Raw genomic sequence first — 15,151 nt, 5'->3', positions numbered from 1 at the left:
AGCATCATCCGAGATGATGGCTCAGGCCATGGATAGGGTGGCCACTTCCATTGTCCCCCCTGAAAGGCTGATGGAGCGACTACAGCAGGCAACCGACTCCATCTGCCAGTCACACAGGGAGGACATGTTGGCGTCCAACAGGGACAGGCGGGCGGCACTGGCGACTCTGCAGGAGGCCATCTCCATAGAATCCCAGGGCCACAGGGAAGCCCTGAGGCAGGAGCTCCTTCACCTCAGGACGACTCTTGTTGAGCTTGAGGCTTCAACACACCAAAGGACAGAACAGCAGCTGGAGCGTCTCACCTGTACGCTCTCAGCTGAGATGCAGGCAACGAGGGCGGAGGTCCGGGCATCCCGTGAGTTGTTGCATGGGGACCTCCGCACACTCATCCTCCAGAACCAGACCTACCACACCCGCATGCTTGCAGCCATGGAGGAGCAGACTAGGGCCTTGCGTGGGCTGCCTCCCATAGTGCAACCACCTCCGGATGCAGCTGCACAGGGTGATAATAGCGACAGCAGTGATACTCCCACAATAGGGTAGCCGTGTGGGCCATGAGCCTATGGAGGTGTTTTTTTTTCCCAGGATCCACGCAGGTGGGTTCTGGTGTGCATCCTGTCCTCGGACCTCCTGGGTGGCCTCCCCAACCCCCCCGGGCCCATCAATGGCCATTTTTGATTTTTTTTATTTTTATTTTTAATTTTTTTTCCCAATTTTTTTGGGACAATTTGTTGGCTTCCGTGGTTCCTGTGGGCATACGCTGCATTGTGGCTGGGCACATGCAGGCTTGTCATGTATTTGGTTCAGATGCTTGGGTTAGAGTCACACACACCCCTCCTGCTTCCCGTTTCCATGGGCTTGCAAAGGGTGTGCCCAAGTGACATTGACGTACATGGTGACATTGGACTCCCACTACATGTGTGGGTAGTCTAGTCAATACTGTGTATACATTCCAAGTGCATATTGCTGTTGTGTTGTACACTGCATGTTGCATTGATGTGTAACTCATCATCTGTGTCTACCTCCCAATTTGCAGGTCCCTTCCTCATGTCTACACAAGGCCCTCTAGTTTGGAGATGGGGTCCATGTTAGCAGCAGTGCACCTACAACTCTACATGGCGCCAACACTGCACAGTTGGTAGTGGTGGGAGTGCAGGCATTTCCAGGTGGTGAGACTACTAATATATAACATTTGTGATGTCATGTTAATGGTAGTACCTGCTCAAGTTTGTTGTTTGTCCTGCATTACTGTGAGCATTTCAGGTGTTGCAAGTTTCAATTAGGGACACTCTACATTGTGACACTAGTGTCATGTTGTGGGGATTACTTTGTTTACCTGCAAATAGCATGACATGGCACGGTGTGTCGTGTGGCGGTGCTGGGGATGGGTTGGCTGACATGGCACTGTCCTCTTGTTGCATTTTGCAAGTGGGTATTCATTTTAGCTGCTTGAATGTGTTACTTCACAAAACTGCATTGGTGGTGTCTGTGTGGGTAGGGATGCACACATTGTGACACTTCCAGGTAAACAATCTCAGGCTGATATGGTTTTCACGGTTCATTCTCCAGACATTCAGGATCAGTGTCAGGTTGAGTCATCATTGATTGTCAGATGGAGTGTGCCAGGGCAGTGTGCACTCCACAGGGGTGTGATTTCTATGTGAAGTAGTTAGCCACTAGCTGTGTACGGGCTGCCTCCCCCCGTGCCCTTTCCCCTCCCATGCGCAGCGGCTGTGCATGTGGTTGGGGATGTGGGGCCACCACCATGTCCACGGCCAGGCCCCGGCGTGTTGCAACGTTGTGCAGGACACATGCTGCCACTATGATCCTGCACACTACTGGGGGAGCATACAACAGCTGCCCGCCAGAACGGTCAAGGGAGCGAAAGCGTGACTTTAGCACTCCGAATGTGCGCTCCACTATGCCCCGGGTTGTAATGTGGGCTGTGTTATATCTTACCTGGGGTGGCGTGGTGGGGTTCCGAATTGGCGTCATCATGTGGGGGCTGAGAGGGTAGGCACTGTCCCCTGTGGAGGTGGTGATTGGTATTATTGGTGGGGTTGTGACCTTGCTCAGTATCTGACATGCATGCATGTGCAGTGGCATTCATACTCACCAAGCAGCCATGTATCGCCATGCCGCCCAGCTTCTAGGTCCCGGCTTAGGGTGGACATTCGGTAAATGAAGCTGTCGTGGGTTGACCCGGGATAGTTGGCAAATACTGAGGTGATGATTCCCTTGGCATTACATACTACCTGCACGTTGATGGAATGCCAGTGCTTGCGGTTCCTATAGATGTGCTCTGATGCCCTGGGGGGATGTAGAGCCACATGGGTGCAGTCAATGGCACCTAGCACTTTGGGGAATCGTGCCACACCGTAAAAATCCAGGGCGGCAGCATGCCTTTCTGCAGGTGTTCTGGGCAGGTATATGTGCCTGCGGACTGATGGGCGTGCAGTGATGATGTTCAAGACCTGGTGTAGGCAGCATGACTGGGTGGCCTGTGATACCCCACCCACTATGGCACTTTTCCGCTGAAATGATCCTGTGGCCAAGAAGTGCAGTACATTGAGGACCTTCTCCAGGGGGCTGAGTGCTTGGGAGCACAGGGTGGGTGATGTGAGGTCATCCTCCCACTCACTCACCAGGTCCAGTATAATGTGTGGTGGAAACCTGTACCTCCCATGCACCTGGTCATCAGGCATCCCGAAAAGGCTGGTTCTGGGTGTGAATATTCTGGCCCTGACTATCCTCCTCCTCCTCCTTTGGTAGCCCACGCCCACTGCTGCTAGGAACGGTATGTTCATCCTGGGTCTGAGCTTGTTATTTTGTTAGCGCGCAAATTAATGCGTTGCGCGTGTTGTAGGCGAGCGTGTGACCCGCGCACCCCTGAAATCCAGTACCCAGTCCAATAGCGTGTGGAAATTCCCGCGCACCCCGGGATACAGGTGCGCTGACGTACTTGCGTGTGTAAGTGCCCGCGCACCCCTGATATACACGTACATAGGCCAATCGCGTGTACGCGCACTTTTGTCCAATTACACGCAATGACACTCTGACGTGCTGTCCAATTACACGCGATGACACTCTGACGTGCAGTCTTTCCACGTGTGCTCTGTCATCACGTGCTGTGTGGGAAACACCCGTGTGTTAAACGAGTCTTCACGAGATCGTGGGTTACCTTTTCTTCCTGTAGACCGTGGAGTTGAGGTTGCCAGTATGTCGATGTATCTATAACCGATGAATGGGTAGCGTGAGAAATTAGCCCAATCCCCTCCTGACGATATAAGACAGGACGGCACTGAACCAACTCCCAATGCCACGGGTGGCACTTCTCAAAATTTGCGTGATGTCGGGACAGTGTTTCAACTGGCTGAGAAGGCTTGATGAAGACACCGATGATAACGGAGCTGAACACAGGAACTTCCAAGAAGGCAGTAAGGCACAGGTACCGGCAGGGCACAAGACAGGCAAAGGAGAACAGACTGCAAGGAAAAGCAGTTCAGACAGGGAATCCCCACTTCAACTAGGGACCCAGACAGGACCTCCCCTACCCTAAACCAGGAACAGGCAAGGGACCAGCAATACCGGGAAGAAAGGGTAGGAGGACCAGGGAGCAAGAAGGAAATAAGGAGATAAGGCAGGGCTAGGCAGAATAAGGTAGAACAGGGAACTGGAGGGCTGGAGCACGAGTGCTAGGACTCCAGCAGCGCATACACAGTAAGAACCGCATTGAGACGCGTTGTCCCTGCGCATGCGGTGCCTTTTTAAGGTCCGGGGTGAAAGCGAGGCTTGGAACGCATGTTCCGATGCTGCGCATGCGCGGGACGTCGAATACCGACGATCTGCGCATGCGCAGATCCTCGCAAGATGGCGGCGTCCACGGAGCCCATCCGGACCGCGGGTCGGCGTGAGGAGAGACGCCACCGCGGATACAGTCTCCATGAAGGAGGAGACCGCTGCGGCCGTGGACCAGGGACCCCAGGAAAGGTAAGTGACGCCCGCGAGCGAGCGCACGGCGTGACACCATACCCCCTCCCGGACAACCCCGGAGCACCGGGTTTCCAAGGGTAGCGGAGATAGAAGTCCCGAACCAGGCGGGGTGCATGCACGAAGGAGCGTGGTTCCCAAGTACGGTCACAAGCAGGATAACCCTTCCAGCTAACCAGGAGCTGCAGGGCACCCCGCCAAATGCGTGAATCACATATCTCCTGCACCTCAAATTCAGGAACCCCCCAAACCAAAACCGGGGCAGGACGGGAGCAGGTACGACCCATAACATCGGGCACATAGGGCTTCAGAAGGGAGACATGAAAGACAGGATGGACCCTCCAAGAACGAGGCAGAGACAAACGAAAGGCAACAGACGAAATGCGCCCAATGATGCGAAAGGGACCAAAAAAGCGGGGAGCTAGTTTCACAGGCAGGTTGCGTACCGGTAGATTCTTGGAGGACAGCCATACCCTGTCCCCAACATGAAGAACAGGCTCAGGGCTTCGTTTCTTGTCAGCCCGCTCCTTCATATGTGCTTGTGCCACTGCCAAGGTACCGGCCGCCAGACGATGTTGATCGCGGATCAGGGACACCAGGGCATCTGCAGATGGTACGGCACTGGAAGATGTAGGATGAACCGGCAGCAGTCTGGGATGAAGACCAGTGGAGCAGAAAAAGGGGCTGAGTCCGGTAGCGGAATGAACAGCGTTGTTGTAAGCTGCTTCCGCGGTGTCCAACCATTCCGACCAGTTGTCTTGGGTAGCATTGGCATAACAACGTAAGTATTGCTCAAGGGTCTGATTGGTGCGTTCCGTCTGTCCATTAGTCTGCGGATGATAGCCGGAACTCAGGGCTCGCTGAATGTCCAAATGCCAACACAGTTGGTCCCAAAAGGAAGAGATGTATTGAGACCCCCGGTCCGATAGGAATCTTCTCGGGAAGACCATGAAGACGATACACCTCGTGTAGAAAACGGTGTGCCATCTGGGAGGCAGTGGGCAGCTTAGGAAAGGGCAAGAAATGAGCAGTCTTTGTGAAACAGTCCACCACTACCATTATACACGTGAAACCACCAGACAGGGGCAGGTCAACGATGAAATCCGTGGTGATGGTATGCCAAGGGTACGGAGGCGTAGGTGTGGGTTTCAGGAGACCAATGGGCCTTTTACGAGGTATCTTGGTCTGGGCACATACAGGGCAGGAGTCCACGTAGTGTTTTACCAGAGTGGCCCATCCTGGCCACCAGTACTGCCGTGCAACCAGTTCTTGTGTTGTGCGGACTCCACGGTGACCACAAACGACGGAATCATGGCAATTCTGTAGAACGATTTTCTGGAGTTCCAAGGTGGGAACGTACAGACGGTCCTTGAAGAACAACAAGCCGTCACGTTCTCTGATGTCAGCGCGTTGTAGTATCTGTGATTTTGAGGGATCCGTACGTGTGGCCTCTATCAATTGTTGAAGTTGGGGAGTCACCATCGATACAAAATGTTTTGACGCTATCAGAGGTTCCGGTTCCTTGGTACCTTCAACGTCGTTTTCCAGAGACCGAGACAGGGCATCAGCCTTAGTGTTCTGGGAACAAGGAATGTACGTGACGGTGAAATCAAACTGCGAAAAGAAAAAGGCCCAACGAGCATGACGGGAGGTTCTGCATTGCAAAGAGCGCAGGAACTGTAGATTACGGTGATCAGTACGAACCACCACCGGGTACCTCCCACCCAGCAAGTGATGTCGCCACTCCTCGAAAGCAGCCTTTATGGCTAGTAATTCCTTTTCTATACCGCATAGTTTCTCTCGCTCACTGACAATTTCCTAGAGTAGTAAGCCACCGGGTGTTCTGTCCCTGTGATTGCATCTTGCTGTAGCAAGACCGCGCCAATTGCGTAATTCGAGGCGTCTGTTTCAACCACAAATGGCTTTTCATCGTCTGGATGTCTAAGAACAGGAGCCGACATGAAAGATCTTTTCAATCCCAGAAATGCCTCCTCGGCCTGCGTGTCCCAGAGAAACAGCACCTTGGTACTGGTCAGGCGGGTTAGGCTGTTGGACAGTTGAGAAAAGCGTGGAATGAAGCGTCGGTAAAAGTTGGCGAAGCCCAAGAACCTTTGAAGCGACTTCACGCCATGTGGTGGTTTCCATTCCCGTATGGCTTGCAGTTTTGCGGGATCCATCTGAACTCCTGTGTTGCTGATCACATAGCCCAGAAATTCAATGCTTTCCCTATGAAATTGGCATTTTTCTATTTTAGCATACAAGCCGTTGTCTGTTAGTCTACGGAGAACTTCCTGAACATGCGCAACGTGTGTAGTACGAGTGTTAGAAAAAACCAGAATGTCATCAAGGTATACCCATACAGATATTCCAATAAGGTCCGAAAAGACATCTTCCATGAACCGCTGGAAGACGGCCGGGGCGTTGCAGAGTCCAAACGGCATCACCTTGTACTCGAAGTGACCAATAGGTGTTTTGAAGGCCGTCTTCCACTCATCTCCCTTCTTAATCCGCACCAGGTGATAGGCCCCTCTTAGATCCAGCTTGGTGAAGATTTGTGCGGATTTCAGGGATTCGATGATGTCCCGGATTAGTGGTAACGGGTACCTGTCTTTCCTCGTGATCTCGTTTAGTTGACGGTAGTCGATACAAGGGCGCAAAGTGCCCTCTTTCTTCTTGACGAAGAACAACGGGAATCCTGCGGGGGACTTGGACGGCACTATGTAGCCCTTGTTGAGGCAATCCGTAATGTACTCCTGTAGGACGCCTTTCTCGAGTTGAGTCAACGAATAGATCTTGCCGTGGGGAATGACTGCACCAGGCAGGACGTCAATGGAACAATCAAAGTGCCGATGGGGTGGTAATGGTATGTCCTCAGGCTTGGAGAACGCCTTGTGGTATCCAGCATATTCTTGAGGAACCGATTGAGTGGCACATAAACGGGCAGATACGTCAGCAGGATTGAGGGATTCCAAAATTGCAGGAAAGGTTTCGTGTAGTACACAGTCGCGAGGACAACGTGTCGAAGAGAACACCAGGGAACGAGCGGTCCAGTCGACCTGGGGATTGTGATATAACAGCCATGGTAAACCCAGCACCACCGGAAATGAGGGAGACTTGATGACGTCCAATGAGATTCGTTCGAGATGCCCTTCCACAGAGAGCCACAAGGGATCGGACTGTTGGCAAACCGGACCAGAAGACAAAGTAGAACCATCGATCACCTCGACCACTGTTGGTCGTTCCTTGTTATGTAAACGGATCCCATTGGCAATCGCGAACGAGGCATCGATGTAGTTGCCGGATGCTCCACAATCCAGAAGGGCCCAGGTTTTCATACACTTCCCTAGCCAGGCAACACCGACTTTCAGGATCAACAAGGGTACTGAGTTCATGGGAGGAAGGTCAGATTCAGAAAGGCGGCCCGCTGCTGCCTTCGCCTCAAACAACGGGCCTGTTAGTTTTCCTGTTTCTTCAGAGGGCGTAGCGGACAGGTGCCTAGAAAATGGCCAGAACCACCGCAATACATGCACAAGCTTTTCTGTCGTCTTCTTTTCTTTTCGGTCTCGGACAACGGGCCTCGGATGGCACCCAACTGCATGGGTTCTGGACCCACATCGGTAGAAACAGCCGGTCCGGGATTCTGTGCTGGAAGAACGGGTTGATACCTGTCAAATCTGCGACGTTCACTCCATCGTTCGGTTAACCTGTGGTCAATGCGTAAGACTTGTTCCACCAATGCAGGCAACGTTTCTGGCTCCGGAATGTGCAGCAATTCGTCTTTGTACTCTTCTCGTAGTCCCCGATGAAACAAGGTTTTTTGAGTGATTTCGGGCCATTGTGAATCGGTTGCTAATTGTCGAAACCGACTGATGTAGTGGATTATGTCACCTGACCCTTGCTTGATCTCCATTAACTGATTCTGGGCAATGGCTGCCAAATTGGGCGGTTTGAAGACGTCCAAAAAGGCTTTCTCGAAGGCAGCGAAATCACCCAACAGAGGACTGTTGGTAGAGACCAAAGGTGCGGCCCAAGCAAGTGCATTACCGGTTAGATTTCCAAGGATATACCCAATCTTAGCCTTGTCCTGAGCAAAATGAGTTGACCTGAACTGGAAATGGATCCGACAGTGGGTACAGAACTCTGCCACTCGACGCGGATCACCATCATACTTCATCGGAGTAGTGTAAGCCATGGAGTTCTCAGGCGGTGTAGCTGGTTGTGCGGGATTAGCCAAACACCGGTCCAACGCTTGTCTGAGGGTGTTGTTCTCCTGGCGGAGGGTGGTCATTTCAAGACGCATGGCACGCATTTCTTCACGTAGTTCCTGCATGTCGTCCATGTCGAGACTGGGGGAGAGGCGTCTCAATCTGTTAAACGAGTCTTCACGAGATCGTGGGTTACCTTTTCTTCCTGTAGACCGTGGAGTTGAGGTTGCCAGTATGTCGATGTATCTATAACCGATGAATGGGTAGCGCGAGAAATTAGCCCAATCCCCTCCTGACGATATAAGACAGGACAGCACTGAACCAACTCCCAACGCCACGGGTGGCACTTCTCAGAATTTGCGTGACGTCGGGACAGTGTTTCCACTGGCTGAGAAGGCTTGATGAAGACACTGATGATAACGGAGCTGAACACAGGAACTTCCAAGAAGGCAGTAAGGCACAGGTACCGGCAGGGCACAAGACAGGCAAAGGAGAACAGACTGCAAGGAAAAGCAGTTCAGACAGGGAATCCCCACTTCAACTAGGGACCCAGACAGGACCTCCCCTACCCTTAACCAGGAACAGGCAAGGGACCAGCAATACCGGGAAGAAAGGGTAGGAGGACCAGGGAGCAAGAAGGAAATAAGGAGATAAGGCAGGGCTAGGCAGAATAAGGTAGAACAGGGAACTGGAGGGCTGGAGCACGAGTGCTAGGACTCCAGCAGCGCATACACAGTAAGAACCGCATTGAGACGCGTTGTCCCTGCGCATGCGGTGCCTTTTTAAGGTCCGGGGTGAAAGCGAGGCTTGGAACGCATGTTCCGATGCTGCGCATGCGCAGGACGTCGAATACCGACGATCCGCGCATGCGCAGATCCTCGCAAGATGGCGGCGTCCACGGAGCCCATCCGGACCGCGGGTCGGCGTGAGGAGAGACGCCACCGCGGATACAGTCTCCATGAAGGAGGAGACCGCTGCGGCCGTGGACCAGGGACCCCAGGAAAGGTAAGTGACGCCCGCGAGCGAGCGCGCGGCGTGACACCGTGCGGGTCACGTCACAGACGCGCTTACGCGCTGAGGGCCTTTGGTCCAATAGAATCGCGTATGCGTGCTGATGCGCTTACGCGCTAAGGGCCTTTCCTCGAATTTCACGCTGACGTGCAGACTTTTCATGTGCCAAATCACTCCCTATCAAGCTGGCCACGCGTATGCACACGGAAGACAACGCTCCTGCCCAGAAGGCCGAACTACTGCCCCCCAGAGCCCCGAGCACGCTCCCACCTGCCATCTGCTGCTGCCTGACTGCCTGCTGCCCACGTGCACTGCCATTTGCTGCCTGCACATCAGCCAGGGGTGCTGTTGCTGTGACCACCCCTGCTGGAACCGTAGACTCCCGACTGGTATTCCATCGCTCCACAGCCCAGCCCCAGGACCCAGTTGCCCACCCACTCCTGCCTCTGGGGTTGTCATGTCGGGGCAAACACCATCTGTGACCACTGACAACCCCCAGCCAGAGAGGCAGAGGGGCACCAGCTTCAGTGCCACCGAAGTTGGTGTCCTGGTGGAGCAAGTCCTGGGGCAGTATGATGCCCTCTTCGGAAGTTCCCGCGCCGACAAGGAAGGACGGACTCGGATCTGGACTGACATCGTGACTGCCATCAACGCGGAGGGGGTGGCAGTCCGCGACTTACAACATGTCAGGAAGCGCTGGGAGGACTACAGGTCCAGGACCCTGAACAAGGCCCGGTGCCTCTTGAAGGCAGCGGATGCCAAGGGGCGCCGGGGCCACTTGTCGGAAGAACAGATGAGGGTCCTGGAACGCATATCCCCAGCGCTCCACGTCCAGGTCCTGGAGAAGCAGACCCGTCTGGAGTCGAGCGGTGAGTGTACATGCATCCTGATTGTGTGCAGTGCGTGTGGTGATTATTCGGTAGTGTGCAGGTTGCACATCTGTTTGTATGGGGTCGAGTATGGGTGGGGGTGTCCAGGGCCGTGGGGCTGACACATGCGAGGGCTGTAATGTGTGAGACATGGGTGGTGCTTGTGTGTGTAGGCTTGCATGCCAAATGCAGTTGTGTGTGCACACATGTTTGGATGAATGTGTATGTAAGTAGACATGTCCGTGATGTTACGCATGTATGTTGTTTTCAGCTGCATGTATGAGCACTGTGTACATGTGCATGTGTGTGTATTTGACAAGGGTGCAACAGTGATGCAACATGGATGCATGTGACAGCGGTATGTGGAAGCCTGATTGGCAGATGTGACATGGATGCCCGTCTGAACAGTGCGACACTTGGCAGAGGTGTACACATGCATGCAAGTGTGGTGGTGTGTGTACATGTGTGGTGCACTTCCTGTGTTGCATGTGATGTCTGGCTCACCTTTGGCTGCTCATGCTGTTGTATGTGTATGGATGGTGGTGGCAGTTGCGATATGGCTGTGGTATGGCTCATGTGTGCGAGTTGCAATGACATGTGTGTTGGGGATTGAGATAACATGTCTGATGTTTGCCAATGCCACTCATGTGCAACTGTCATGTGTGTATGTGTCCATTGTACAGTGCCCTGATGCCTGTGTTTTGTTTCTCCCTGTCTGCAGCGTCAACTGAAGAAGAGGGCGGAGAAGGTGCTGTGGAGAACAGCGGCGGGGATCCCACCGCCAGCCGGAGACGCAAGGCCCGGCTCCCCTCCCGTGTTGTCATCTCGTCGGGGAGTGAGGAGTCCGGTGCCGCGTCCCAGGCCGCAGCTGCCCGGGGGAGGTCCAAGAGGCGGAGGTTGGAGTTGGACTCCTCGGCAGCAGAAGGGGCAGCTGGGACCCCACAGGGCCCAACAGGGGAAGATGGCACGGAGTCATCCAGGTTGGTGGGGGGTTTGGTGGAGGAGGAGGCCGTGCAAGCACCAGAGACGGGGTCTGGAGGTGGGGATCCCACTGGTGCTAGTGGTGCAGTCCAGGGACAAGAGGCAGCACAGGCCGCCGCGGAGGTGCCTGTGTGCAATCCTGTCCCCGATCCTGTCCCTGCATCATCTTGCACCACCAGGGATGCTTACGTCCAGACCCGTTTTCAGGCAGGGGATGAGCTGACGTCAACAGGCCTTCCTCTGCCTGCGGACGTGGCTATCCAGGTCCGGGTTGAGCCTGTCCTGGCTGGTGTGGCGTTGTGTCAACGGGCCATGCGAGGTGACCTGCAGTCTTTTCATGGAGAGACTGCACGTCATCTCGAATGGCTCGTTGACCACGTCAGCCTGCTGGGACAGGTCACCCAGACCGGATTCCTCCGTCTGATGGGGCTTGCTCCGACCCCCTCCTCAACTGGACCCCCTACGCGCCAGTCGTCCTCTGTGCCATCTTCCCACCCATCAGTCACCTGGGTGCCCTGTGGAGCTGCCTCTGACAGTGCGGCCAGGCTGGTGGAGGAGGCATCCCTGCCACAGTCGGGAGTGGGACGTCCAGCAGGGGTGGCCACATCAACAACTGCACCCCAGCCGGGGGAGGATGTGCAGGCAGCAGGAGGCAGTGCACGGGCAGAGGCAGAGCAGCAACATGGTGGGAGCCATGAAGGCTCGGGGCCTTCGACATCGGAGGGGCAGGCATCGGCCGGAGGGCAGGAGGACCCAGGACAGAGAGTGTCTTCCGTGTGGCAGCAGTTGGGCCACGCCATAGGTGCGGAGCGGCGGCGGGCGGAAGAGGCGCGGCTCACAATGGTCAGGGCGGAGAACTCCATGCGGAGGGCCCTGAGGCGGGCCGAGTGCCTCGAGGCAATCCGCAGGGGGTTGGAGGAGGACACGGCGTCGTCCCTGCGGACCCTCGGGGCCATGGAACTGGACCGCCTCCGGGACATCGAACAGGAGTTCGATGATGCCCTGGCCCAGAACAGCACGGAGTGAGCCGCTGGACTTGCCCGCCCCCTTTGTATATAGTTCTTTAGTTTTAGGTTTCCTTTGTTTGTTCTTATGATTTGGAGTCGACGGACACTGCTCCACTTTTTGTATATAGTTGCTTTTTAGTTCGTTTTTTTTTTAGGTTTCCTTTGTTCAGTTGGGCTCATGGACCCTTTCGAGTTTTTTCCATAGTTCTTAATTGGATAGATATTTTTTTACATTTGACTTTGGATGACATTTTTTTGGATTATGATTTGCAGTTTTTTTTTTTATACGGACCTGCAGCTTAATTATTTTTTACTTCCCATTGTAGTTTGTTTCATTTCTTTAGCATTCTTTATTTTTTTCAATACAATTTTGTTTTCATGCTTCACTGTGTGGTATCATCTCATTGGTTTCATGCATGTCATGTTGGGTGTTTTCCCATTCAATTGCAACCATTGTGTGTGACGGACATGGGTTCATTAGCTTCATGAACATTGGGGGTGTGACATGTAATTTCCATTTCCATGTGGGTGAATGGGTTACTTGGTAGGGCTTTTTGGCTGTGGAGGCTGACCATAATGCACATGATTGGGGATTGTGAGGACCTGGTGGAGGGTGCCCCTACACTGCTGGGGGGTGGGGGTGGTGGGAGACATGAGTGGAGGCCTGGTGGAGGCTGCCCATGGTGGCTGGGGGGTGGCGGTGGTGGGAGACATGAGTGGGGGCCTGGTGGAGGCTGACCCTGCACTGCTGGGGGGTGGGGGTGGTGGGAGACATGAGTGGGGGCCTGGTGGAGGGTGCCCCTGGATGGTGGGGGGTGGGGGTGGTGGGAGACATGAGTGGGGGCCTGGTGGAGGGTGCCCCTGCACTGCTGGGGGGTGGGGGTGGTGGGAGACATGAGTGGGGGCCTGGTGGAGGGTGCCCCTGGATGGTGGGGGGTGGGGGTGGTGGGAGACATGAGTGGGGGCCTGGTGGAGGGTGCCCCTGCACTGCTGGGGGGTGGGGGTGGTGGGAGACATGAGTGGGGGCCTGGTGGAGGCTGCCCCTGGTGGCTGGGGGGTGGGGGTGGTGGGAGACATGAGTGGGGGCCTGGTGGAGGCTGCCCCTGCACTGCTGGGGGGTGGGGGTGGTGGGAGACATGAGTGGGGGCCTGGTGGAGGCTGCCCCTGCACTGCTGGGGGGTGGGGGTGGTGGGAGACATGAGTGGGGGCCTGGTGGAGGGTGCCCCTGGATGGTGGGGGGTGGGGGTGGTGGGAGACATGAGTGGGGGCCTGGTGGAGGGTGCCCCTGCACTGCTGTGGGGTGGGGGTGGTGGGAGACATGAGTGGGGGCCTGTTGGAGGCTGCCCCTGGATGGTGGGGGGTGGGGGTGGTGGGAGACATGAGTGGGGGCCTGGTGGAGGCTGCCCCTGCACTGCTGGGGGGTGGGGGTGGTGGGAGACATGAGTGGGGGCCTGGTGGAGGGTGCCCCTGGTGGCTGGGGGGTGGGGGTGGTGGGAGACATGAGTGGGGGCATGGTGGAGGCTGCCCCTGCACTGCTGGGGGGTGGGGGTGGTGGGAGACATGAGTGGGGGCCTGGTGGAGGGTGCCCCTGCACTGCTGGGGGTGGGGGTGGTGGGAGACATGAGTGGGGGCCTGGTGGAGGGTGCCCCTGGTGGCTGGGGGGTGGGGGTGGTGGGAGACATGAGTGGGGGCCTGGTGGAGGGTGCCCCTGGATGGTGGGGGGTGGGGGTGGTGGGAGACATGAGTGGGGGCCTGGTGGAGGGAGCCCATGGTGGCTGGGGGGTGGGGGTGGTGGGAGACATGAGTGGGGGCCTGGTGGAGGCTGGCCATGGTGGCTGGGGGGTGTGTGTGGTGGGAGACATGAGTGGGGGCCTGGTGGAGGGTGCCCCTGCACTGCTGGGGGGTGGGGGTGGTGGGAGACATGAGTGGGGGCCTGGTGGAGGCTGCCCCTGGATGGTGGGGGGTGGGGGTGGTGGTAGACATGAGTGGGGTCCTGGTGGAGGGTGCCCATGGTGGCTGGGGGGTGGGGGTGGTGGGAGACATGTGTGGGGGCCTGGTGGAGGCTGGCCATGGTGGCTGGGGGGTGGGGGTGGTGGGAGACATGAGTGGGGGCCTAGTGGAGGGTGCCCCTGCACAGCTGGGGGGTGGGGGTGGTGGGAGACATGAGTGGGGGCCTGGTGGAGGCTGTCCCTGGATGGTGGGGGGTGGGGGTGGTGGTAGACATGAGTGGGGGCCTGGTGGAGGGTGCCCCTGGATGCTGGGGGGTGGGGGTGCAGGGGGACATGAGTGGGGGCCTGGTGGAGGGTGCCCCTGGTGGCTGGGTGGTGGGGGTGGTGGGAGACATGAGTGGGGGCCTGGTGGAGGCTGCCCCTGGATGGTGGGGGGTGGGGGTGGTGGTTAACATGAGTGGGGGCCTGGTGGAGGGTGCCCCTGGATGCTGGGGGGTGGGGGTGCAGGGGGACATGAGTGGGGGCCTGGTGGAGGGTGCCCCTGCACTGCTGGGGGGTGGGGGTGGTGGGAGACATGAGTGGGGGCCTGGTGGAGGCTGGCGATGGTGGCTGAGGGGTGGGGGTGGTGGGAGACATGAGTGGGGGCCTGGTGGAGGGTGCCCCTGCACTGCTGGGGGGTGGGGGTGGTGGGAGACATGAGTGGGGGCCTGGTGGAGGCTGCCCCTGGATGGTGGGGGGTGGGGGTGGTGGTAGACATGAGTGGGGGCCTGGTGGAGGGTGCCCATGGTTGCTGGGGGGTGGAGGTGGTGGGAGACATGAGTGGGGGCCTGGTGGAGGGTGCCCCTGCACTGCTGGGGGGTGGGGGTGGTGGGAGACATGAGTGGGGGCCTGGTGGAGGGTGCCCCTGCACTGCTGGGGGGTGGGGGTGGTGGGAGACATGAGTGGTGGCCTGGTGGAGGCTGCCCATGGTGGCTGGGGGGTGGGGGTGGTGGGAGACATGAGTGGGGGCCTGGTGGAGGCTGCCCCTGCACTGCTGGGGTTGGGGGTGGTGGGAGACATGGGTGGGGGCCTGGTGGAGGGTGCCCCTGCACTGTTGGGGGGTGGGGGTGGTGGGAGACATGAGTGGGGGCCTGGTGGA

Source organism: Ambystoma mexicanum, chromosome 7q, assembly GCF_040938575.1.
Source record: "Ambystoma mexicanum isolate Mex_15411 chromosome 7q, UKY_AmexF1_1, whole genome shotgun sequence".
NCBI lineage: Eukaryota > Metazoa > Chordata > Amphibia > Caudata > Ambystomatidae > Ambystoma > Ambystoma mexicanum.
Note: the sequence above shows the minus strand (reverse complement) of the source record.